The 24708-nt window shown below is 37.7% G+C and overlaps 1 protein-coding gene across 3 annotated transcripts in view; it reads left to right on the forward strand.

The window, feature by feature from the left end:
* The window catches only part of LOC150087019 (uncharacterized), a 390202-nt gene that overhangs the window by 50065 nt on the left and 315429 nt on the right, over positions 1-24708 (forward strand). Inside the window, exon 1 of one of the 3 annotated variants that reach the window (XM_090371747.1) lies at positions 171-307. The exons of the other annotated variants lie outside the window; for them this stretch is intronic. The gene's annotated coding sequence lies outside the window, so the exon portion shown is untranslated. Of the gene's footprint in view, positions 1-170; positions 308-24708 lie in introns of those variants that run through there. 3 annotated transcript variants of the gene reach the window in all.

Genomic DNA, 24708 nt, shown 5'->3' on the forward strand with positions numbered 1-24708 from the left:
CGTGTAAATATCACTGAATGTATTGACGAAGTCTTTCCGTTTATGTGCCATCTGCCAACATATTTTGAACGTAACAGGTGGTGGTATAACAATGACGTGCGTTTGCGTAGTGAGCGAAGATTTGCGTTGTTTGAGCGTAGATGTGACCACTTCACGTGTTGGACGAAAACGTGTAATGACAGTTTATAGATACGCTAGGTGAGCTTTGCATGTGTTTTCAATCTACAAAATCAACTATAGTACTACAGTATTTGACATGATAGATAAATACTTGAGTAGGCGCCATATGACGATGTAACAGTTGAGGGTAAGTATATGAAAATGCAGCTAAATAGTTTTATTAAGGTCATATTTTGTCCTTTTTCTATGCACAGGCTTTTATAGACAGTAAACCGCGAGCACATTTTGTAGTCTTGCCCTCGTGATTACTTCTGATTTCTCATATTATACTACGCTAATGTATTACTTTTTATCCTGTGTGAATAAGAGGTGTTATTCAGTAGTACGAACAATGCATCCAGGCAACCCGCTATTCGTAGTAGTGAACTACAACAGTCATGGGCCAGCAGGATATTTTGAAAGGTGATAAATAAACAAAACCAACAGTAAAACGTCGATTAGCCGAATCACCTCAGCCCACTCGCAAAAGAAATTGCAGTATCTACTATTAGTGCACTGGTTGTTATGCTGAAATATTACTCCTGGCGCTTGATGCTTTCGTTTGCGATTATTATTTTATTATTATTATTTATATTAGCTGTATGGTGCAAGGAAGCCTGAGGCTTATGATGCACCGGCCAAAAAAAAAATTACCGAGTTACCCTGGGAGAGAAGGGGTGGGGGAGAAATCACCAAGAAAGAGAAGAATGATGATATCCAGCTCAGGATATCATCATTGGGCTGGGAGAGAAGGGGTGGGGGAGAAATCACCAAGAAAGAGAAGAATGATGATATCCAGCTCAGGACCCCGTGTGTGTGCCAAGCCCATACCAGATGTGAGCCCTTTATGTATGCAATATAGCATAGAAATTTTTAATTTATCCTTACAGGAGTTAAAAATCAAATGTTGGCTTAACTACTGTGTGTACCCAGGATAATCTCCCGTGACCTTGTTGCGTCGTTGTCTGTTGTATCGTTGTCTTTTGTGAGCGCGGGAGTATGGGGGAGGGGGGGGCTTTCACTCAGTCTGCTGTGAGCCACTGCAGTGTGAGGTTATTTCACGCTTTTTTGTTTCTAATCACTCAATGTTCGAGTTTTCTTCGTGGCTATTCAAAGTGAAATATTGTGCCATTTTGCTGTTGCCACTTTGTGTTAATAATGGCGTCTACAGGCAAAAGAAACCGCAATGTGTTGTCAATAGAAGACAAGATACCAATTATTTTAATAGACTGGGAAAGGGCGAAACCGATGTATCTCTTGCCAAGATTTTTGACGGTGGTAAACAACCATATCTGACATAAAGAGTAGAAAAATATGAAATTTTGAAGTTTACTTCAAAGTTAAACAATGAACATGGCTGTAAAAAAAAAAAGGAAAACCATGAAAAAACTAATGATGAGAAATTTAAAAGACTATTTATGGTTTCTACAAAAGAGAAGTCAAGGCGAACCTATTTCTGGATCTCTGTTATGTGAAAAAGCGTTACAATTGAATAAAAAAAAAATTAAAAGCCAATCTGAATTTAAAGTGGAAAATTTTCAAATCTCGCCACGGTATGAGGGAGCTTGAAATTCAAGGAGAAGATTTATCAGGTGATGTACCCGAAGCAGAAGCTTTTAAAGAGTCTTCTGAAAATGGCGGGTGGAAGAAGTTTTTCCAAGGATGACGTTTACAATGAAGATGAAAGTGGCTTTAATTGGAAATCATTCCCTCGAAAATCACTTGCATCACGACGCGGAATGGGTGCTCCTCGTTTCAACGCTAACAAACAGCGTGTTACAGTTATGATGTTTGCAAATGCAAGTGGACAGCATGTTTTACTATTGTTGGTGATTGGGAAATCCAAGATGCTGTAAGATTACTTACATATTTTAAAAACTAAGCCTTCCCAAGATTCATTATACTCTTATTTGTGTGCAATTACTTTATTTCTGTTTATGTTAAAAAAAAAAAAAAAAAGTTTGATTTATAGTTGAAACCATGTTTTTCAATTAGGTAAGTTCAAAATAAATGTAATATATAATATACATTGTTTCTTCAAAACGTTTTGGTTATTATTTACAAACCACTTCCTAAATCAAATATTTTTTTTATAATACTTCATATTTCCTACTTTATAAATATCTTAGTTCCTATTTTCACTCTTTTATCAATAATCATCATCAGTATGCTTTTCTTCCCAGGAAATCAACTGTTTCAAATCTTGCCTTGTTTTCTCACTTCCTACAAACTAATTTGGCAAAGGAAATCAAATCGATTCGCTTTTCCTGGATATTTCATATTCATTTGACTCTGCCCACATCGATCTTCTGCTGTTCAAGCTTTCGTCTTATGGTCTACGATCTGTCCTCCCCCTTTCTTCGGGGTACGCCTGTGGCGTCTATTCTGCTTCAATTGTTCAATCGGTTAGGACAAAAACCTGTACCCTCGGCAACCAAGGGATTTTCATGATCGTTGCAGCAACAGATCGCGTTGTGTTTTGTAATGGAAAGATCACTTAGTGTCTTTCCCTCCCGCAAGAATTCATTTTCTATATTTATTTACCCTGGCGTGTTTCAAGATTCTGGCAGAGAAAATGCGACATACAAATAACACTTAACACATTTATTATAAACAAAAAGGTCAAGTATACAGTCTACTTTCACATAATAATAATAATACAATAAGTAAAGTATGCATCGCTTCTAAGTACAATCATACGCTAACAACAAGACATAATTCGAGTTATAAAATCCGATGGTCACATGGTTCTACATTCTATCTTTCAAAACAAATCCGGTCTTTGACTTTTGGCATCCTCTAAATAATACTAGAATATAAACTATGATATACCTTATTGAATTAATACTAATTTCTACATATAAAAGAGAATAAGAAAGGAAGCATTGAGTTTTTTGTTTTTTTTATGTGAACCCCAAACACGAGAGGTATTAGAACCTATAGTACTTAGTATCGTGCTTGGGTTGGAGGTTGAGAAGACGAAAGGAGATATTTGTTGACATTGGACTTGAACTTCTGTAGATTTGTAATTTTCAGGAAATACGTACGAAGGAAGGTTGCACCAGAAAACGGCAGTTGAATGAATAAATGAGGAAGATGAAAAGTTGGTTCTGTGGATTTGAAGTTGGACAGTAAATGGATGTTGGCTGGTGGCGGCACGTGTTCGGACTGTTTTGAAAGAGAGAGCGGGAATTATAGAAGCCAATTCGGAAGAACAGTGCCCATGGATGTATCTGTAGAAGTGGCATGCAGCAAAAACAGTACGTCTATGAGAAAGCGAGTGGAGAGACTCTGTTAGAGATGAATCATTAATTAACCTAACTGCCCTCTTCTGAATGGAATCAAGAAGCCTGAGAGAGGTTTTGGGGGAACCACCCCAGATGTGGGAACAATATTCCATGGCAGGGCGGATTTGCGATTTATACAGAGTGAGCAGCTGTTTGGAAGAAAAGTAACGCCGAGAGCGAAAGAGAAAACCCAGTTTTTTAGATGCAGAGGAAGCAATATTTGTAATGTGCTTGTGCCAAGAGAGATTAGAAGTCAGGGTAATCCCCAAAAGAGATATATCATTTTGCCTAGAAATCGGAGTGTCACTAAAGATAAGCATATGAGCAGAAGAATCCTTTTTGCTAGATATAAGACAAGACTGAGTTTTAGAAGGGTTGAAATCAACTAAGTTGTCTTTGCCCCACAGGAGAATTACCTGCGGCATTTAAGGAATTGGTAGCAGATTTTCGAGAAGTTGAAGCTGATTGATCAGGACAAGGTTTCTCAAAATGGAAAGTGGAATGCAATGTGCTATCATCGGCAAAACTATGGATAGGATTTCCAGTCAATGGAAGAAGGTCATTAATATACAAGAGGAAAAGAGTGGGGGAAAGAACTGAACCTTGGGGGACACCGACATTAGTGGAGAAATTAGAAGACAGAGTACCATCACCCTCAGTGAGCGATCAGAGAGAAAACTGGATAACCAATTACGAAAAACAGTTGGCAAACCATAAGATGGAAGCTTTTTTTAGAAGATCTTTATGCCAAACACGATCAAAAGCCTTTGAGATGTCAATAGCAACTACTTGTGTTTCACTGAACCTTTCCATTGAATTAGTCCATAAATGGGTAACATAAGCCAGAATATCACCAGTGGATCGACACTGACGGAATCCATACTGGCGATCAGACGGAAGATTTACCTTCCGTCTGATCAACTACCGTTGATCAGACGGAAGGTAAATCTGGCTGTTTCACACATAAGAACGGTCTGCTTATCAGGTTAAGTTGGTTTGTCGTGGAGTCTGTTACAAGGCTTCCTTCTATAGTGGAGTGGACTGTGATCTTCTCTGGCTATCACAGTTCTATCTCATCAGCCAGAACGGATGGTGCGGACAGCTACTGAAGAGGTTAGGGCGAGAAGCCGGTGGTGACTTTTACGGCGACCAGCATTAGACTACCGCAGGATTCCACTAGACGACGGCGAAGCGACAGCAACTATGTTGATGGTGGCGAAGATCTTCCGAGGAACATAGGAGCAGTTTTGACCAGAAACAGTAGAGCCTTCGGCGGTGGCGATGGAGGCACCCTTTTGGGTTCATTTTAGAGCAAAACTCTCTCATTCGCCACTGAAAGTCACGAGTTTCCTGCCCAAGAGGGTCAAGGGACGACTCATGCTTCCAAAAGGGTCCCTCTGTGTCTGGTTATCTTTTCTGGGCGCCGTGGTGTTAGAAACATTTTAATACATAAAAAAAACCACCCACCTACTTTTTCACGTTGGCTTCCCTTCTTGCCAACCTCCCACGACTCCAGTTCTGTTACCCCTGTCGTAAAATCTTTTGGGTATCGCGGTTGGCTTAGAGGGCCTGACCTGCTGCTTTCTTTCATCGTAGATTAATTGATGTAACCCTAGATAACATTCTCTCTGACCCACCGTATCCCATGTTCGACATATGCTGCGAATATACTGGCCTTTGGCCCGGGTATCATGATAGTCTTCAGGGAAGTTTTATCTTACTTCTCATCAGATATGGGGGGAAGAGAAAGTAGTTAGAGCGAGAGATTTTCACGTTCCCGATCAGAGGGGGGGGGGGCCCAAAACACTGAACTCTTTGCTGTTTTTTACTAATATTTTTTTTTTTTTATTTTTTTTATTTATTTTTTTTTTATTGGAAACTGACTTTCTACCTGAAGGTCCATGAACTTGAAGATTAATTTGAAAAAAAAAAAAAAATTTCTTATGCTTAAGGGTGTTCCCACGTAGAACGCGGGTGACCGCTTATCTGGAACTAGCAGTGAAATGCATCTGAAGCTTCTCAGAGGCTATGATAATAATTGAAAGTGGAAAAGAAAAATATTTTTGCGAACGAATTTGAAAATCTTCAAAATAAAGATTCGAATTTACAACATTCTGTAAATCTTTTAAAATCATTGTCATTTTATATAGTGGCAGACAAAAAAACTGCATCACCTTAAAAAAGTAACATTTGTAGTGAAACATATAAGATATTGTTTGATTACAGTCATTTTGCATCAGACAGTAATTACAAGATATTGCATCAGCTGTTTCTATAAATACGGCGTTGGAAAGGGTATACATGTTCATTAGTATCCTGTTTTGTGGAGGTGTAAGCATGGCTCCATAAGTTCAGTTGACAGTAAGAAAAAAAAAAAAAAAAAAAAGTGTTGCTGTGTCCCAGGAAGGGCTTTCTACGTGTGCTATCACTGATAAAATAGGCTGCCACCAGTCAACAGTATCCGGGGTGTGAAATTAAAGCATGAAATCGGTAATGTGATGAGAAGACCTGGATCAGGGCGTAAAAGAGTGACTACGCCTTCCCAAGATCGATATTGGAAACTTCGTAATCGCCATGCTAGTGCTCCTGATCTAAAACCGGACTTTGAGATGGTGTTGAAACAAGTGCACCATCTATCCAAAGACGGCTTTCGGAATGTGGTCTACATGCCTATCGGCCCAAGAAGAAGCCTCTGTTGACCCAACAAATGAGGAAGAAGCGACTTGCTTGGGCTGAAACGCATCTTTCATGGACAAAAGAGCAATGGGACACTCACATTTTCTGACAAATCGAAATTCAACCTGCAAAAAAAATTTTTTAAAATTATGATATTAGGGTTCCCTGTAAATGATTACATCTACCCATATATTTATTTTGTCTGTAAATTGCGTGTGTTCTCTGGTCGATTTGCCTGTCTGCTGGACGAGAAAACCCCAGTTTCGGGGGGGGGGGGGGAACCTTGCTATCTACGCCAGGGAGTGAAAAAAGCCCACTAAAGTTCCTCGCGTCATGGACGGGATTCAAACCCGGGGCTTTTGCATCTGGGGTGGACGGTGACGATACCACTGTGCTACACGCGCAGACAAAATTCAACCTGCATGGCTCGGATAGCAAGCGGTATGCAAGAAGACCAAAATCGGAGGCATACCATCCTGACTGCACAACACCGACTGTAAAGTTCCCCGCCGGTTAGATGGTCTGGAAATGCATAACAAGCAAAGGGGTGGGACAAATTAAGTTTATTAACGGAACAGCGAATGCAGAAACCTACACTGCTATCTTGGACGAGTGCCCGAAATCAGTTATTAAGGATCACCACACAGACTCTAAAACTGCATTTTTCAACAGGACTCAGAATCTTGCCACACAGCAAAATTGGTAAGATTTATACTATTTATATTTAATGAGGAGTTTGTCTTACAAGGCTTCAAACATACTTAACGCCAATATTTTCCCTCGCTTTTCTCTCTTAAGGTGCAGTCATACCTCAGAAATGCTGAAGTTAGCGTTGGACTGGCCCGGCAACAGTGCAGATCTGAACTCTATTGAAAATTGCTGGTACATAATCAGTGGTGTAGTCGGACCGGAACGACATTCCGGTACTTTTTTTTTTTTCTAAATGTCATAATAGAAAATCAATAAATTTATACACCTAATATTATGAAACAATGGCATAATCAAAGGGGAGGGAGAAATATCTATTTTACCCATTGCTACTAAAAATATATAATAATAGTAATCTTTAAAATTAACATATTTCTTTAAAAATTCATTTAAAAACAAGAATATGAATTTCGCAATGAGACTTGAGCGTTTCTTACTAAAGTACAATGTGTTAGATAAAGAGATCCAACGAATGAGATACTGTGATGCGTGTGAACGCTGCATTTTTATTCGCCATGAGGGACTAGAGCTAGTTCTATGAACCATGAGTCTGAAAGTCCGATTCAATTACTGTACAGTCGATATGGCGTTATCGTATAGTTTTCTGGAGAACAAGCGTTCTGGTACTATCTTTTTTTAGCAATACACCTCTGTACATAATGTCGTCTAAAATTGGTCAGAAGAACCCAACAAGTAAGATTCAGTTGCAGGAGAGCATTGTAAGGGTGTGGTACCACGAAATTGGGCAACCGCATATCCAGAAGTTAACTCTATGCCAGATCGGTGCAAGGCCGTAATTGCAACTCAAGGAGGAAGAACAAAATATTGACTTATTTTGCCGAATTACAGTACATAATACTATTAGGTTAACTTGTCGTTTCAGTTTGTAGACATAAATGCAATAAAATGTACACTGGTGTGCAAAACTTAAGGACCAGTCGGGTTTTCACCTGTAGCTTATCATAAGAGTGACCTGGATATGGGAAAAGCATACCAAAGGAACCTCGTGAGGTACCGAAATGAAGAAGGAAACAACACGGTATAGAGGCCATTTATTAAAAAATGGCAACGTAGTACTTGCTGCCATGATACAGATGCATCACTGCCAATGATGGAACAAAGGGAAGAGGTGGTCCTCAGTAGGAGATATGGCCACCCCTAATGTTGATGCAGGCTTTGCACCACCTGACCATACTTAGAACAGTGTTGTTGATAAGTTCTTGCGGTAACGTCATCCATTCCTCTGTCAGCGCAATCTTCTGCTGGTGAACATTTTCTGGTGAGTGTGGACGTGCCGCTAAGCGTCTCCCCCAGAGCGTCCCATATGTGTTCGATGGGATTTATATCGATGGAACGGGCAGGCCAATCCATATGAACAATTTCCTCACTTTCATATCGACATATCATAATATGATATGTCGATATGAAAGCATATCAACAGCTGCAGTGCGATGGGGTGGCGTTATCATCCATGAACACGGAGCCAATGGCACCCCGCAATAGACGCACATGGCGAAGGATTACCTCAGTACTGTTGCATGCACCGGTTACAGTACCGCCTTCCAGTTCTGGAGTTGTGTACCTCCATTCAAGATAACGCCTCCCCAGATGAGAACACCTCGACCGCCATATCGATCCCTTTCAGTGATGTTTGCGGGGTGATACCGTGTGCCAATTTTTCGCCAGATTAGCTGATGTCCAGAATCGCTGCTGAGACTGAATCTACTCTCAGCAGTCAAGAATACCTTATCCCATTGTGCTGCTGTTCGATACCCCACAGTAAAAAGTGTGCCTGATGGGCAGATGTTAAAGGGACACAGAGTACTGGCCGTCGGGCAAACAGTCCACCTTTGTGGAGTCGCCTGGCCACAATAAACCGCGATATCCTGCGTCCTGTGCAGCTGGTTTGCAGTGGATCCCGTTGTCCGGTGTCGATCCCTCTTGGCCTGTAGGATATAGCGGTCATCACTGGGCGTTGTTTTTCGTGGACGATCACGACTGGTCCTTCGAACAGCTGTATCTGTCGTTCTGAAGACCAACCACGCACGTGAGACGATGCTATGGGCGATACAGAACTCTGCAGCCACACTCCTCACACTTCGACATTCCCAATTATTCGACTCAGGGTAAAGTTATCCAGATGTCTACTGGCTATTTCATTGTCTGTAGCACTGTATGAAACCAGTGGAACGTCTGTAACAATGGTGCTTACCATTCGGTAATTTGCACATAACTGCTTCTTTTATCCGTTTATCTGAGCCCTCTCATCAGGATTCAAATTTTTGCAGCGCCAGCTTTCTACCGAACGGCCACAGTTATGTAAATCACCACAAGTTGTTTCGTTTGATTTTTTGGTTGTAACCTTTAGAAATAGTGTTGGTCCTTAAGTGTTGCACACAGTGTATGTTTGGTTGTCATGATTTCCATTTGCATGATTTCTCAATTTCCATTAATTACGCATTTTACTCTTTGGGAAGATATTTATGGCAATTAGGAATACCAGTGGAATATTAGGTGGAGTCTTTTATTGGATTTCATTCACAGAAATATATATCCCATCTAAGAAATGCAATTCGAACATTTTTGCAACCCACAATGCAGTGCAAAACACATTGCAGTCAGTCCTCGTATAGCACCATAGATGGTTTCCTATAAACCCTCGTGCAATGTAAAAAGCAGACCCTATTGGAAAAATAGTTAGGTGCCGACCACCCAAGATTGAACATACATTTGTAACCAAAACATTACCACACACAATAAAAAATTGTAATAAAATACTTACGTAATAAAATATTGCTAATGCTTTTGCTTCTATCGTAAGCAAATTTTTTCTCTTTCACTTCTTTGTGTCTTGATCTAATGGATTTTAATTACTCTGAGTTGTTCCTGCTAAGAATGTTTTTTTTATTTTCTCTGCATTCTTTCTAATTCTCGGCGTTGCCTCATTTAGGCCTGTACCACGTGCAATATCACATGGTCTTTCATTTTCAATTTCATATTTTTTTTTCTCTTTGGACAGAGGCGGACTGGCCATAAGCCTTACCGGGAAACCCTGGTGGGCCGGAGGCCGGTGTGATTTTGTCCATAGTATGAGGCCACTACAAATATTCTCGGGTAATAATTTTTGACCCAGTGCGCCTCTGTTTATAGATATTGCTTTGCTTTTCTTTTTCTCTCTGAATCTGTAGTGTCTTCACCAGGACGCTTCCTTTTCACACCTTATTAAGTATTTTACTCATTTTTAGGGAATAAAGCACAATTATAAAATGAGGAGGCACGCTTGATACACAAACAAAGCTGCGCGCGTGTAGCATCTGAATAAACAACATGTTAAGGCAGAGTTGTTATTATTATTAGCTATATGGTGCAAGGAAGCCTGAGGCTTGTGCTGCACCAGCCAAAAAAATTCTGAATTACCGAGAGAGAGAGAGACACAGTCACCAAAGAAGAGAAGAATGATGATTGATATCCAGCTCAGGACCCTGGGTGTGATTTTTTTTTTTTTTTTTTTTTGATTTGGTAGTTGTTGGCGCATCGGCTTCTGTGGCCATATTGCACCTCCCAAGGTTTTTGCAGTACTTTGATCCAAGCCCGAGGCGGGAATCGAACCCGCGACCTTTGGGTTGCCAGGCAGGTACTTTACCCACTCCCTGGGTGTGCTAAGCCCATACTCACCAGTGGGGTAACCGCGTCTAGGCATTTCACTATGAATAAAATGTTACAAAATATAATGGCATACAGGCAATAATTAAAAAAAAAAAAAAAAAAAACTGTATACATTATATCACCAATCTCCAAAAAACCAGCGCGAATTAAGGATTATTGCTAAAGTACTTGATGTGGAAACTATTGTATAAAGATCGGTCGTATGTGTTTGGGCAACTTGTAGCTTACGGACGGCAATATGAGAAAACAAAAAGAAATATTTATTTTTGCTAAAATAATGACAGTATACAATTATTTCACAAACACCACATTACTGACAGCAATCAGTTTAATTATATCAAAATCACAAATTAAAATTTGAAAAAATCATACAATTATAATCAAACGTTTTTAAGTATTATAATAATCTTAATATACTTAAATAATCTTAATAATAACACTTTGGGTAACACTTGTCTCTGTGCGGTGTATGTTGTCGTAAAACTGATTGTAAGGTCGAATTTTGTGATTCGGTGAAGGCGTTTTCTTTCTGATTGGATTGTGTCGTCGAGGGATGGGGAAGCTTAGCTGAAGTAGTGTTTGTTTTTTTTTTTTTTTTTTTCCTCTATCCAGCTGTTTTAAAATCGGTAAACGAGTTCGCTAAAAACCTCGTTAAGTGGGGAGAAAACACCCTAGGTATATCAACGTAGGAGGACAGTGAGCGGGGAAATCAGTGAGTGGCACCTGTCAATCAATGATCTGGAGTTTTACCTACTTTAATAATCTTAGTATAATAACAAGAAAATGGAACATTTGTTCCGGGATTCATTTTTGCCACGATGGCAACTTGCGGGTGGCAGTTGAGGGTTGGAGGGATTATCCCGCTTTGTGCAAACATTTTGAATCAGAAAGTTAAATATTCTGGATTATTAAACCGACTTATCAATCTGGAATTTTTGAACGATTTAGCACTAATGATCGACATCCTGCAGGAGACAAAGTCACTATAGTAAAAGCAGATAAATTAATTATTCTAACTATCAATGCTGTCACTAATTTGAAATATTGTGAAGGAAATTATAAAGCTGAAATTCAGAGCATGTTGAAGTTGAAAGAATTTGAAGGAATCGAAAGTAAGAACACGTTTAAAAATTTACCTCGTGACACGTTATTAAGGATAAGTGATTAATTCAACAGAGGAATTTTAAATTAAATAAAGAAAATAATGATACTATTGACGATGAGGAATTGAAAGAAATTTTAAACTTATGCTACCCAGAATCGTGGAATATGAAAGAACTTTCGTCTCCGTGGCAAGACGGTGAAAAACAAATAAGAAATTTAAGTTTTCTGATAAAATAGAGAATAAAAATTTGATTTTAGAGATTTTGTCGAAGACATTATCTTTAAAATCGAGTGAAATTCCCTCTTCAATGGAAGCCAGAAATATCATTTGAAACCATTGGGATTAGCAGTGCTGAAGCGGAGCGAGCTTTCAGCGTAATGAATATTGTGACAATTGAACACGTTGCAGATTATGAAGACCATACATCTACAGGAATCCCTCGATTAGCGCGAGACTTGAATTAGCGCGGTTTATATTTAGCTACCAATTTTCGATTAGCTCTGTATTTTGGCTTGGCTGGTGATGCTACGAAAGTCAGTACTAAGCTACGAATATAAATTGCTAAAGTATGCATAACATTAGAGAAATACTGTACATCGCTTGTTTTCTTAGTGAGTGCGCGGCTCTGTTCACAAAAGGGAATTACTGTTTATTTCGCGTCGCGTCTTACCTTCACCATCGAGAAATAAACGAACGCAGAAGCTGGTTTGTTTTTCTACCATAAGAAAATAAAAAGAAACGGATTATTTCAAACGTGTATTATTACAACAATTGAAATATTTTCTAACATTATGCACTCTGAGGCGCCTCCGTAGCCAGGTGGGCAGGAGCAGCAGTACGTAGTACACGCTTCTTGATTAGAACGGGGTTCGAGCCCGTGACCACCAAATACGGAGGATGCGGAAAGGTCAGGGAATGACCACCGCATATCCCCGGAGCAATATGGCCTTAGTTGCTAATGCTTCTAAAAATCCAAATAACAACAACATATGCACTCTGAAGGACTGTACCGCATTTATTACGTACATGCAGATCAGTTGCTTTCAGTTGTTCTTGCGTTGCGTGTTAACTTGCAGACTCCCGTGTATCTCCCGCTATTAATTACTGTGCATACTAATTAATTTCTATGAAATTTTTTATATATTACGTAATTATTAACTATGGATAAAAGGAAAAGTGTATCTGATAGTGCCTCTGGTAAAAAGAAAAGTAATAACATTTTAGATGGAAAAAATTGAAGTCATAAAAAGATTTGAAGATGGTGATAATAAAATACAAATTTCTCGACATCTTGGAATGCCTGAATCAACGGTTCGGACGATTTTAAGTAAAGACAGTGCATACAAGGAAAAAGTTATGCTTGGTTCATCGTCAGCACTCACACAAACCACAAGAAATAGAAGTGTTACGATGATTGAGATGGAACGTCTTTTAGCCATTTGGATAGAAGACTGCAATCAAAAAAGAATTCCAATCTGCAAAAACAAAAGCCTGGAGTATTTTTGTAATGTTAAAGGAAAAGTCAACAACAGAAAACTTGGGTAGAGCGGTAACTGAAGAAAATGTTCAAGCAGTGCTGAAGAACTTTTTCAAAAGAAAAAGTGAGTGAAGTGGAAACTTTTTTTTTTTTTGGGTTTTTTTTATTTTTAGGAGCATTAGCAACTAAAGCCATATTGCTCCGGGAATATGCGGTGGTCATTCCCTGACCTTTCCGCATCCTCTGTATTTGGTAGTGACGGGCTCGAACCCCGGTATAATCAAGAAGCGTGTGCTACGCACTGCTGCTCTTTCCCACCAGGCTACGGAGGCGCCTGAAGTGGAAACGGAAGAAAATTTCACTGCCAGTAAAGGCTGGTTTGAACGCTTTAAGAAAAGAACAGAACTGCATAACGTTGCAATGAGTGGAGAAGCGGCAAGTGCAGATAAAGATGCAACCACGAAATATCCCGAAATTTTAAGGAAAATTGTTGATGACGGCGGCTACGCAGATTAAGAAATATTTTTAATGTTGATGAAACAGGCCTTTTTTGGAAACGAATGCCAAAAAAAAAAAACTTTCTAGCAAAAAAAAAAAAAAAAAGGAAAAGGCTCAACCAGGCTATAAAGTTTCCAAAGATAGAATAACACTTTTATTGGGATTCAATGCAGAAGGCGATTTGAAATTAAAACCCATGGTTATCTATAGAAATGAAACTCCCAGATCTTTCGGTAAAGCTTTTAATAAAGCAAGCCTACCTGTTGTTTGGCGCTCTAATAGAAAAGCTTGGGTCACGAAAGCTTTATTTGAACAGTGGTCCACTAGCTGTTTTTGTCCGAAAGTTAAGGCCTACTATGAAGAAAATAATCTTGCATTCTAAAATTTTATTAATTTTAGACAATGCCCCGGGCCACCCACCAGCACTTTCTGATTTGTGTGAAAACGCATAATCGCTACTTTTAAGGGCTATTACCAGTGGTGGGGTTCGCACCGGTTCGGCAGAACCGATACCTAATTTTTTGTTGAGTTCGGCGAACCGGTTGCTAAAATGGCACTTGTGATCAGGGTTCTCTCTAAGGTGGGCGCCTGGTATTCTATGCCATTTATTAATTCAGCAAGAAATTTTCGTTTATCGTTTATCGATAAAATGAAGAAAATGTATGTTCTGACTGATGTTTATCAATGGTATAAGCATAGTGCTTTGTTTATAAAAGTTTATGATATGACCACACGTGGACATAACCAGTAAAAATATTCAAATATATTGGCACATATCCGCTCCTGCTCTATAATATATTAAAATAAAATATTTTTAAAATTTTTTTGCAGTAGCCGTTCAAAGGATGAAAAGGCAACAGAGTTTGACAGATTTTTTTCAATAAGAAACCAAAATCAGAATTTGTTGTATTAGAATTGGCCTTGGATTCAGTTACATCACCAACAATTTTCGTTGAACTAGTTGAATTGGAAAAACAAGATGCAGAGACATTATTATTATTAGCAGCTATATGGTGCATGGAAGCCTGAGGCTTATGCTGAGAGAGAGAGAGAGAGAGAGAGAGAGAGAGAGAGAGAGAGAGAGAGAGAGAGAGAGAGAGAGAGAGAGAGAGAGAGAGAGAGAGAGAAAGAGAAACAATGTTCTTCAGTTATGGAAAGTTTAAATAATGTTGGGCTTACTAAGAACTACCTAGAAAAAAAATGAATAGGATTTTGCTCCAATGGTGCCAGCGTTATGCTTGGGAGAAAATCTAGAGTGAGCACTAGGATTGCAAAAGAGTTTCCAAACTTAATAATATGGCACTGTTTAAATCATCGCCTCCATCTTGTTTTAGATGATTCGATAAAGGAAACAAAGCAAGTAAATCATTTAAAAATATTTATTGATAAGATATATACTATTTTTCATCAAATCAATAAGAACCAAACTGAACTTTCCAAAATATCCGAACAACTTGGAATTGAAATTATAAAGATTGGTTGAGTTTTGGGACCAAGATTGGCTGCCTGTAGTTTAAGGTCAACCCTAGCTGTGTGGCGCGCTTATCCAGCGCTACATCACTATTTTTATTCAAATAAAAAGTACTTAGGTATGGCTGCCCGTTTTGAAAATATATATTTTATAACTGATTTGGCATTGATGATTGATATTTTAAACGAAATTTCTCTTCTTTCAAATGCACTGCAAGCAAGAAATATAGACATAATAAAGGCTGAAAAAGTCTTGATAAGATCTATTAAAGCATTTCAAATGCTTGGAAAGGAAAAGGTTCCATACGAAAAAAAAGTTGATGAATTAATTACTTCAGAAACCTTCAAAAATATAAAATTTGTAGAAAATCATCGATTTGTCTCGGGCTTCCTCGAGAAAGACTTTTAGAAAACATCGTAACGAATTTGAAAAAAAAAAAAAAAAAAAGACTATTGGATTGTGAACATTTAAAAGCAAGTTGTAGCCAATTTCAAGAGAGGAATAAATTACAATTTCTCAATTTTTTGGAGCCAGATTACTGGAATATTGAAGAAGTACTAGTTCCATGGAAAGCAGCTGAAGAAAATTGCTCGTATTTAATGACATTTTTAATTACCAAATTGATATTAATGATTATCGAGATTTCTTGGAAAACGTTTTAAAAAATTCCCAGAATTATGCAATTCCTGAAAGTGTTCAAAGGGCTAAAAATATTGTCAGAACAATTTCTGTAAGTTCAGCAGAAGCGGAAAGGGGTTTTTCAAAGATGAACATAATATGTTCAGAGAAGAGAAGTCGCCTAACTGTTTCTAATATATCAAACACAATGACTATTAGTCTAATCGGCCTACTCTAATGGAATGGGATCCTTCTCCTACAGTGGTTAAGGATAAATCACTCAGCCGATGATGCTCGGATAAAAGCGAAGAAAATTGCAAGCGAGGACGCCAATCAAGAAGCAATATGGAAATATCTTAAATAACAGTTTTTTTTTTTAGTTTTTTGTCAGGTATTATTTAATATTTTATCATTAATATTTTAAAACTCTTTCTTATAACATAATCTAGTTTTGTGGACCTCTTTTATTGTTCTTATTTAAGTATTAACTGCATGAAATAATAAACTAACTACCTTTCGGTATATAGTTTTTTTTTTATACGTAGAACGGTCATTAGGGCAGCGAACCGGTTGTTAAATTATTTGAATCCCACCACTGGCTATTACTTACGCAGACATTTGCGCAAGCAATTGAAGCAACAACTGGAGATGGTGCAGTTTCTTTAGTTGAATTTTTGAGAAATTACAACATCAGGAAAACAATAGACAATATTCATGAGTCATGGTCTGAAGTAACATCCAGAAATATGAGAGCAGTTTGGAACCATATTTTGCCACAATGCGCAAATGATTTCTGTTGTTTCACTCATGTCAATACTGTTATTGATGAAATAGTAAATATTGGAAGAGATCTAGGCTTTGATGAAATCGACAATAGTGATGTTCGCGAATTGTTGGAATCACATTTCAGAACAATTAAGTGATTTTGACCTTCATATTGATGAACAACGAGCATATGACGAGGTGGAAATTTGCGAGGAAGAAAATATTCAAGAAAAGAAGTTGACATTAAAAGAACTTGAAGGAATATTTCGCGCAGCTGTAAATTTGAAACAACTAATCATGGATGCAGACCCAGATATCGAGCGCAGTATGCAAATTCGCAGGAACATTGAAAAAGATGTGTATCCATACAAGCGAATTTATGATGAAAGGAAGAAAGAAAAGTCTGCGCAAACCAGCCTTTTGAAATATTTTACAAAGAAATAAAGTCAGTTATATATTGTATATATTTTTTAATTTCAATAAACTTTTGATTACTGTACTGCAAATATTTATAATTATCCTTTGCTTTTGTACTGCTGTACATTAAATTGCCATAAAAAACGTATTTTTAAAAATATTGATTGGTATATTGTAGGTCTTGGAACGAATTACGCTATTTTGTATTGATTATTAACTTCGATTAGCGCGCCATTTTCGCAGAACCAATTAATCGCAATAATCGAGGGAATCCTGTATTTGGAAAACCATTATTTCAATTTGATCCGGATCGTTACGTCAAATCATCGCTCAGCTATTGATCAAACCAGAAGATCGACAACAAATATTAATAAAGAAGTAAATTGTATATAGCAATTTTTAGAATAAATTTTTCTTGAATATTTGTATAATAATTTTTTTTCATGTAATCTATGATTTTTGTGTGCCTTTTCTAGAAGAGTTTTGTTCTTTATGTAATATTTGTTTTTATATTGTAGAATGTTTTGTGATATGGAAAATATTTCGTGTTATTTTTTATTCGCAATATTAAAATTTTATCATGAAAAAAAAATGTATCCATTATATTCCCCTAGTTGTTAAAAAAAAAAAAAAAAAAAAAGAGAGAGGAATAAAAAAAGAAGTGGCGCTTATGTACGCGCGGTAGATGGTTTTATGTGAATCCTTCGCTTTTCTTTTAGGTATTTTTATTATTGTTATTATTAGCTATATGGCGCACCAGCCAAAAAAAAAAAAAAAAAATTCCTCAATTACCCTGAGAGAGAGAGAGAGAGGGGGGGGGACTCACCAAGAAACAGAAGAATTATGATATCCAGCTCAGGACCCTGGGTGTGCCAAGCCCATACTCACTAGGTGTGAGCCCTGGTTTTTTATTTTTTTTTTATTTTATTTGTATATTGATTACGAAATAAAAGAGCTTTTGTATTATAAATATTTTATTGAACATTCGCAAATTTTCATAATTTCTGGAAGACAAGAAGGCCGCCGTAGCCTAGTGGTCAGGCGCGCGGGTGCATAAGTACACGTGCCTTGAGTGACCGGGGTTCAAGCCCGTGACTGCTGAATACGGTGCTGTTTCTTGTATTCTGTCTATCTTGTTAACTCCTCTGACTGTTTGGTCGTCCCGGAGTATAAACAGAAAATTATTTATTTATTTTATTTATACAATGGATTTATGATAACTAAAGAAGAGATGTATAGCAACGTATCTCCGGGCTAGCCAGGTGGGTAAAGTGCTTGCCTGGCAACCCAAAGGTCGCGGGTTCGAATCCCGCCTCGGGCTTGGATCAAAGTACTGCGAAAACCTTGGGAGGTGCATTATGGCCACAGAAGCCGATGCGCCAACAACTACCAAAAAAAAAAAAAAAAAAAAAAGGAACGTATCTAAAATGTCTACAAAACAGCGACGACTGAAATATCGATCTTGTAGTTGAAACGACATACGTAGCTGTTCTGGGCACCTCACAATGGATTGTTACGAAAATACGAGACGTAAAAATAAATTGTTGACAAATATTTGTATTGTTGCAGTCGTACTTACTTCAGGAAGTATGATTGTGACGTCATACTATTCAAAAATTCTAAAAAGTTAGAACTCAGAATACAATCGTATCCAGGTATTATCATAAACGGTGGGTATGATGACCAGACTGACTCGAGATATCATACCGGTCGCGAAAAATGAGTCACGAGCTCCAATTACACTACTCAGGGCCGGCCCGACAAAAGCGGGACCCGGTGCAAAGTTGACTTGCTGGGCCTTGATACAAATTTCGTACAACAAAAATAATTTATTGCATTTTGATATTTATTACATCGCACAAATTGGTTTAGTAAGGATTACATGAAAATGATAAATAATTAATTAAATTATTTTAATAAAATTAACATTTCAATCACAAAAAAAATCTTTAATAAATCAAATAAGAAAAATAATTGCTTCATATACTTATAAAATATAATTTGGTATGCGACTTAATCGAATAAGGTCACAATATGTGATTTTTGTTTCATTTTCTTAAATTCGTTGATAATATCATCATAATTTAGTTTTTTGCCTATTTCGGATTCGATAGATAAAATGGCTAAGGAGGTAAATAGTTCTTGACTAATGCTAGATCTCAAGTAATTTTTTATTATTTTCAATCTTGAGAAACATCTTTCTGCAGATGCGACGGTAATTGGTAAGGTTAATATAATTTTCAGAACAGTAATAAAATTTGGATACAATTCAAATAAATTATATTTTCAGTAAATATTGTAATATTTGTAACATTGTGATACTGGAAGGCAAAACTCGACGACAAATTTTAATTTCATTAAATAAATCAATGCAATCAATATCGTCTTGCAAGGTCGCATTTAAGTCTTTGCAACATTTAAAAAGACCGTTTTCAGTCAGTTTTTGAATATTATCCGAATTATATAAAAAAACCATATGATGTTTCATGTTCGTGATAAATTTCGAATCTTTTCTTAAAAGAAATAATCGCACTATCGATTATGACTAGAAAATATTGAATTCTGAAATATTCTTCGCCTGATGAAATAAGCTCATCGGTTCCTTCATAACAAAATTGCTTTGTTTTTCGTCCAGTTCTTAAATTCAGATGTCACTTGTAATTCTTCAGCTATTTCCTTTGCAGTTATTAAAGAAGATTTGAATCCCGATTCACGATACTGTTCAAAAAAAATTTAAAAGGCCTTTTAAACGTGAATTTGCAATACCGATATCTATATTTGAATTTTGAAATATCTTGCTCACAATATTTACTTCATTCAGTATGTCATACCAAATGACCAAACTTCATAAAAATTCAAATAAAGTAAGTTTATTTTCGATTGATCGGATTTCGTTTTTATGTCACTGGTATGTTCATAAAGGTATTTCAAAGCTAGAGAAAATTGTGGTACTTGGTATCTCACTGATTTCACACTTTCGAGGCGACATTCCCTCCTCGTTTCTGACAGTGGTTTTGGAGTAAGATGTTTGACATGCTCTTTTTAATATATCCCAGCGTATCACAGAACGTGCCAAAATATTATATATGCTTTGTAAAGTCCCAAAAAATGAATTTGCAAGAGATGTCTCCAAGAACTAAATTCAGATTATGACTTCCGCAGGGCATATACTGTGCTTTGGAATTCTTTTGCAGGATAAGTGCTTGCACGCCTTTATATAAACCTCTCATATTAGCTCCGTTATCGTACCCGTCCTCGACAGTTCCCTAAATCTACAGTTCTACCTACATCGACAGTTCCCTCTTTTGGCTGATAACCCTTTTCCTGTCGAGTCTTTTACTGTTTCAAAACAAATAAATCGTTCTTGTATACTCACATCACTTTCAGAGTTATCTACACTAACATATCTTAAAATAACCGATAATTGTTCTTGATGGCTTACGTCTGGAGTGCAATCTAATAAAATTGTGAAATACTTAGCTGTCTTAACTGTATTTATTATTTCCTTTCTAACTTTTTTAGTCAAAGCAGAAATCAGTTCATCTTGTATTCTATGAGATAAATAGGAACGCGATGCTGATTCTACACCGATCCAAATGTTGTTTCATGATTGGGTCAAATCTTGCAAGTAATTCTATGAGACCTAAGAAATTACTGTTGTGCGGTTTATATAAAGTATTGCTACTGCCCCTGAACGCCAAATTATGCTCTGATAAATATAAAATTGCAGCCACTATTCGTTCACAAACACATTTTAAACGCTGTGTTTCGTTTTTAATTATTTTTTCATGTTCTTTGTCAATAGTGTTTCCAAGTTTCAAATTCTTTTCAAGTTGTAACAATTTGTACATAGCTTGTAAATAATATTCTGATCGTTCATGACTTTGTAATCGGGAACTTAAATGTACCCAATCGTTAAGTCCAGTTAAACACAGAGAAGTGGTATTTGAAGAGAATAACTTACACGCATAACACAATGTGGCATCTTTGTACTTTGAGTAGAGTAACCACCTTCGTTCTTGACGTTCCCCATTCGTTAATTTTCTTAAATAATAATAATTTTCAGAAAATTTTCTGTTATTTTTATCTTTCGGAAAATCTTTTTTACTTGTGCACGCCATTTTGTATGATAGCCATTCTAAATTTATCAGTTATAATTTCAGGCCACGTACCAGGATCATTGATGTCGACATTTTGGTCTTCATCGCTTTGTTGATTCTCTTGAAGCTGCGGTCCTCGGAATAATTCATCTCGTTCTTTTGTTCGACGCTGACAAAAAAATACTCCGTCTGTACGTTTCCCTCTGCTTCATGATTATCTTCCCATTCTACAGTTTTCTTATCATCGCTTTCCTTTTCTTTAGGACTAGAGCTGGCTTTATGATGATCAGGATCGTTTTCGTGGATGTCGCACGGCGTAATTTCATTTCCGCGAGTTTGATCTTCCAGTAACTGTGAATTATGCGTTTCTTCAGTTTGTTGCAAATTTTTGGTTTTTAAAAATTTTGCGAGGGAGTTCCTCTGTTTTTCCGCAATTTCTTCTCTCTTTCTTTTTTTCTTCAATTTATCAGAGCCACACATATACTTTCCTCTGTCTCTACTAGTCATTTTGCGAAATATATAGGAATATGTTATTTATTTTCACACCTCGCGAATGGAATTCTTTTGCAGGATAAGTGCTTGTACGCAATAAAAACGTACGATCAGCTGTCATATATATATATATTCGTATTTGTGGGGAATATTTATTCAATAATTTCAAATGAAACTCCAATAAATTATTATTTTTATTTGTAGGCTTCGATCAGCCTAATTGTGTATAAGGTCTCTAAGAGGCTCAATAATATTGCGGTAGCCTAGATTAGGATCAAATGAGTAAATGGCCTACTAAAAAAGCGTAGTTAATGAGTAGTCTACTAAAGAGGCTTAAAATGAGTAACTAACAGACTCAAAAGAATTTTAGAGGCCTAAAGGTAGGCTAATGATTCGGTGACCTACTAAGAGGATCAAAAGAATTATAAAGGCCTGAAAATAGGCTCAATATTTTTTTTATAAAATTACGTTTAGATTGACCAAAATAAATACAATGCTCTCAATCACTTTTCACAACCTTTAGACATATATAATAAAATAAGACAAATTCTTTACTCATTTACTATAGAAATCCAAATTGAGAAAAGGTATCGAAAATTGTATTTATTTAACTATTTTTTGGTTAAACCAGTATTATTAACTTAAAATTTTCTCAGAAGAAATTTAAGTCGACTTTTTGAATAATTTCGAATTCACTCGATCTCTCGAAGGTAGAAAGCGAAAAAGGGCCGAGAAAACCTAGTCGGTGGTATATATAGCCTTTAGAGTACGATAACTATCAAACGCTGGCAACATATAATCGTATGTCTGAGCGACTTGTAGGGAGAGATATTTGAAAGAAAATATATTTTTCCGTGTTCTTTTGGAGAATTCTTGGCGGGCTTTCAGGTAATGTTAATAACATGATTATTGACACTTTATTTCTTATGTATATTAAAAATATGGCGATTTTGCGACAGTATTAAAACAACAAAAAATGAAACCATTTTTAATTTGCAAAATCAGTCGGCGGCGTGGGCCCTTCAGAAACGTGGGGCCTTGTGCGCTCGCACCGTTAACATCCCCCTCGGGCCGGCTCTGACACTACTAGTGAGTACTGGACACAGACTAGTAGTGTGAACATGGGAAGCGCACTGGCGGAATCCTGCTGCGCATGACGTCACTTTCGTGACGTAATCCGCGACAGGAATCCCCATGGATGTTTCACATCAAAAAGTCGGCAAAACTGTGAGCCCATTGTTAAAATATTCGCAGCTCACCACTGGTTATTACTGTTTTGTATTTTCTCTAACTCTTAGTGTTCTCACCGTTATTTAGGGTCTGTGTGCCCTGTTTGTGAGAAAGGGATGTGTGTGTATATATGCACACACACACACCGATGAGCCAAAACATTATGACCAGCAAGTCGTTATGCAAATCGAAGCAACTGCAGTGCATGCGCGGATCGGCACACTCATATGCTCCATATAAAAAAACACCTGATATTGAGCTCCATTAATCAGAGATACACTTGTTCTTCAGATGGGAAAGGCAGCAGACTTAAGTGAGTTTGACAAAGGCCAAATTGTAATGGCCAGACGACTGGGTCAGAGCATATCCGAAATGGCACTGCTGGTAGGATGCTCACAGTCAGCCCTGGTAGTACCTACCAAAATTGGACCAAGGAGGGAAGCCCAACGAACCGCCGGTGAGGTGTTCGACAAACACGGCTCATCGATGCTAGGGGTGAGCGAAGGCTACCCCGGATGGTATGTGGAAACAGAAGGACTGTGACGGAACCCACCGGTAATTGGAATGCTGGTGATGGGAGTACTGTGTCACACACACACAGTACATCGAAACCTACTGAAAATAGGGCTGCGTAGCCGCAGGTCGCTCCAAGTGCCCATGCTAACCACGGTTCACCGGCAACAGCACCTACAATGGGCACACAAGCATCGAAACTGGACCTTAAGTGATTGGAAGAAAGTAGTCTGGTCCAATGAATCACGTTTCCTGTTGCACCACATGGACGGCCGGGTATGTGTGCATCGTTTACCTGGGGATGTGATGGCACCTGGATGAACTGTGGGATGAAAAGAAACCAGTGGCGGCAGTGTCATGCTTTGGGCAATGTTCTGCTGGGATACCCTAGGTCCAGTCATCCATGTGCCAGGCACTCTGACATCTATCACCTACCTAAACATCATTGCTGACCAGGTACACCCTTTCATGGCAATGGTCTTATCCTCTGCTGGTGCAGTCTTTCAGCAGGATAATGTGCCATGCCACACCGCCTGGATTGTTTTAAACTGGTTTGCGGAACATGAGAAAGACTTCCAGGTATTGCCCTGGCCTCCAAATTCCCCAGACATCAATGCCATGGTTTGTGTTGGAACAGCAAATCCTATCTGCGGCGTCTCAAACACGGGCCTTACAGGAGTTAAAGGATTTGTTGGTACCAGATACCACAGGACACATTTAGAAATCTTGTAGCATCCATGCTTTGCTGTTTTGGCTGCACGTGGAGGAGCAGTTTCATATTAGGTAGGTGGTCATAATGTTTTGGCTCATCAGTGTGTGGAGGAGATATATATATATACACACACACACACACAAACCATGTGTAGTTTGTCTGTAAATTGCATGTGTTTTCTAGTCGATTTACTTTTTTTGCTGGACAAAAAAAAAAACCTGTTTCTGGGAAACGTTGCTATTTACACCTGAGACCAACTAACTCAACCACGGAGTGAAAAAAGCCCATAAAACTTCCTCGTGTCAATGACTGAGTTCGAACCTGGGCCTTTTCCACTTGGTGTGGAGAGTACGGTGATTATACCCGCTGTGCTACCATGCAGACTGCAGGTGGTGCATGTGGAAATAAATGGTTTGTTCAACGAATTTTTGAATACATGAGATATCTTAAATCAAGTTTGACCTGATTTACATGTAGAGCAGTGCCAACATTTGTGGTCAGTGGGAGAAAGTACTGCGTAGACTGTGAGTGCATTCAGGCTGAGTGAAAAAGAAAAAAGTGCAAAATTTCGTCATTGGCGATGAAGATTTTATGTTCGCAACTATATTAAACCAAATTCGCAGAGAAGCTGTGAAGATTGCAATTTTTATTTAAAGATAATGATGAAAATGAATGGGGTGTAATTCTGTTTTGCAAGAGTTACTTATTTTTGTTCTTGTTTTAATAAATTATTGGAATTTAATAAATTATTTGAATTAAATTTTAGTTTTTTTTTTTGTAGAATTTTTGTATTGTAATAAAACTAAGAGCAAAG

This window comes from Mastigoproctus giganteus, chromosome 4 (assembly GCF_048544385.1).
Source record: "Mastigoproctus giganteus isolate SK-2022 chromosome 4, ASM4854438v1, whole genome shotgun sequence".
Lineage (NCBI taxonomy): Eukaryota > Metazoa > Arthropoda > Arachnida > Uropygi > Thelyphonidae > Mastigoproctus > Mastigoproctus giganteus.